Source organism: Corvus kubaryi, unplaced genomic scaffold (assembly GCF_017639235.1).
Source record: "Corvus kubaryi isolate FWS band 111438036 unplaced genomic scaffold, C.kubaryi_AGA036_p1.0 37397, whole genome shotgun sequence".
Lineage (NCBI taxonomy): Eukaryota > Metazoa > Chordata > Aves > Passeriformes > Corvidae > Corvus > Corvus kubaryi.
The window spans coordinates 13,967,273-13,970,275 of NW_024581136.1; positions in this window are offsets into that span (position 1 = coordinate 13,967,273).

A 3,003-nucleotide genomic window follows, 5' to 3' on the forward strand; every position below is an offset into this window, starting at 1 on the left:
GCGCCCCCTGCCGGCCCGGCCGCGCCCCGGGCGGGGAGGCGCCGGCGGGAGCCGCGCGAGGGACGGGGGGAAGGGAGCGGGAAATGACACCCCGGCGGAATAATAATAATAATAATAATAATAATAGTAATAAAGAATAGTAATAAAAACCCTCCGGCGAACAGGGACGCATCTTTTTTTTATGTGCGTGGATTATGCAAATAAATCCTATTGGGTCCAATGCGTTTAATTCGAAAATGTATATCTAACCCCTAGATAAGTGATAGGTTAAACTGTCGAAAAATAGGTGCAAATTATGAGATGTGGGATATGACCGGATTTTGATTGTCCAGACACTCCTGAAGGCACGGCGGCTGTTTGCTGTCTTATTGTTCTCCCTTTGGTCTGCAGTTGATAAAGTTATTAAAAAATTATTTTAGGGATAATTATTTTGAATTTTTTTAAAAAAGGGGATGGGTGGGTGGTGGTGATGCTTGCTCATCGTGCTAAACCGATAAGCGAGGGCTCGCGGTGCGCAGGCAAAGGGTTATTTTTGCTCTGACTGTAGCTGCGGGAGGTGCGTGGGGTGCACGGCCCAGAGCTCCACGCAGGACCAGGGCATCGTGGGCTGCCCTGTGCTCACTGGAGGCCTTTCGGGGCCTGGTCCTTCCCTAACTGCATTTAACATACGAATAAAGGATGGGAAATACCTAACAATTGTGTTATCGGGAGTATTTACGGCTCTATTTTAATTAACACTTTTAATTATCGATGCAATAAACTGGCATATATACATAATAATGCACTACAGGAAGCAAGGTGAGGGCGGTGGCTCTTTTGGGCCATTTTGCGCCTTTCCTCTGGGTATGGAGGTTTGCTTGTTTGGGAATACACACACGGGTGGGCGGAAGCAGAGGCAGACCGGGAAGCTGACTACAAAAAAAAAAAAAAAAAAAAAAAAAAAAAAGATGGTCCCTGATTTTCTATATTAATGACAATAACATCACTGCTCTCTAAGAATACGGCCAGGGAAGGGAGGCCTGCGAGGGACGGTTTAATCTGAGTGGATTTAAAAAATCGTTGCCTTTGGTATAATTTATGGAAATGAAAAGTGCTTACATTAAACAAATAGTCTGCAAACGTTCTCAGTGATGGGCTCTGCGGCACACGCACTCTTCTTTCCAGGTTATGAGTGTCTTAAAAAGCAAATGAATGTTAACTACTTGGATTTCATGTATTTATTGTTCTAATACTCGCCGATTTTTCTAAAAGCCCTACGGATACAACCTATCGTGTTAACTGTATCGGAAAGAATATGCACATTTTCATATTATTTTTTTCCCTGAACCTACTAGTAACCAGTCTAAAGCAAACTATTAAGCAGACTTGTGGAGATGAGAGATTGCAGCTCCATTTTTTGTCCTTAGCTGCAAATAGAGGTTTAACTTGCAGTAATTAGGTGAGAACTAGCCAAGCATCTTACTATTATGATGCTTGTTAAAAACGCTTCTTTTCTGCATCTGCATTTGAGTGTGTTCCCCTCCACTCTTAATCTTCTTATGGAAATGAAGGCGAACGGCAGGGAACCTGCAGAGACTTAGAGAATGTCCTTGTTAACTGGAATTTCTCAGCATTGCTAATTAGCAGAGTTTGACGACCACCAGTATTGGGGAAAGCTCTGTTTAGCCACTCACAAACCCTTCCGAGGAAGAGCAGACTAATTTTATTTTGTAATTAAAATCTGAAAAGGGCCCTATTTGACAGTTAGGGCTATGAGAGTTTTATCTCCCCGTGAAATAATTACTGCCTTGATAACTCAATTTTCTGCAAAATGTCAACTGTGAGCTCCAAAAGTTTTAATTTCATTACGTTAAAAAAAAAAAAAAATCGACAAAGACGAAAATGTACAGATAATTTTCCTGTTGGCCCTCTTATGCTGTAGCAGCCCAGCGCTCTGGAGCTGAAGTTAGTCAGGGAAGTTTTAATGAACTAACTATACCCCAATCTCTGGGGAATTTCAATCATCACATGATGAGTTTGCAATAGTACCCCGAGGAAGACTTGGGGAGATATAGTCTGAAATGTCCTAGAATAAAAGCCACATTTGGACTGGGTACGAGCCCAGGACAGGGGCAGGGGCCGGGGGAGCCTCTCTGCCCGAGCCACCTTCCCCAGCACCTGCAGGGTCCCGAGATGGCGCAAATACAGGATGTCCTCAGCCAAAGAAGGATCTCCCACGGCGCCGGCCGGAGAGCCGGGGAGATCCTCCGGGCGCTGAAAGGGCTCCCGGAAACTTGGGAAGTTTGGCGGGGCCGAGCGGGGGTGAGGCTGGGGCCATTCTGCCTGCGAGGCCCGAAGGCGGCTGTTCGGGGAACCTGGGGGGAGCCCGCAGCAAGTGTAATCCACTCTGCTTGCGTTTGGGATATTTTTTATTATTATTTAAAACGGTTTAATCTCCTTTTTGTCCCTCCCTGTCCAGCAAGTAGCCCGATTGTCGCTCTCAGAAGTGGCATTACACGTACAAACCAAGGAGGGGGCGAGCCGCAGCCGGTCCCGCCAGACCCCATTTCGCCCAATAATTTCATTCAAGGGTTCTAAGGACCCTTGAAAGCCGGGGAATGCCGAGGGAGCCCCGCGCTGCTCCCGGCCTCTCCTTTCATCCCTGTTCTCCCGAATGGAAGCGCAGGGAGAGCACACGTGCGGCCGGGCGGGCAGCGCACGGCCCGGGCCCGAGCGGGGCCGCGGGGCCCGGGGGCAGCGGGGGCTGCCGAGCTCCCCCCGGCCCGCCCGCACCGGGGGTCCCGCTGTGCCCCCCGAGCGGCCCCGCTGCCACCTCCCCGCCCGGCGACCACCGCACGCGTGAGCCGGGGCTGCGGGGCTGGGGCGGCAAAAAACAAACAGCCGAGAGATTTAAAAAAAAAAAAAAAAAAAGGGGAGAAACAAAAAAGAAAAAGAAGAAGCTCCGCTTTTGACCAGTGCTGCAAGAAGCGAAATTTAAGGAAAAAATAAAACTCGGATCCTGGA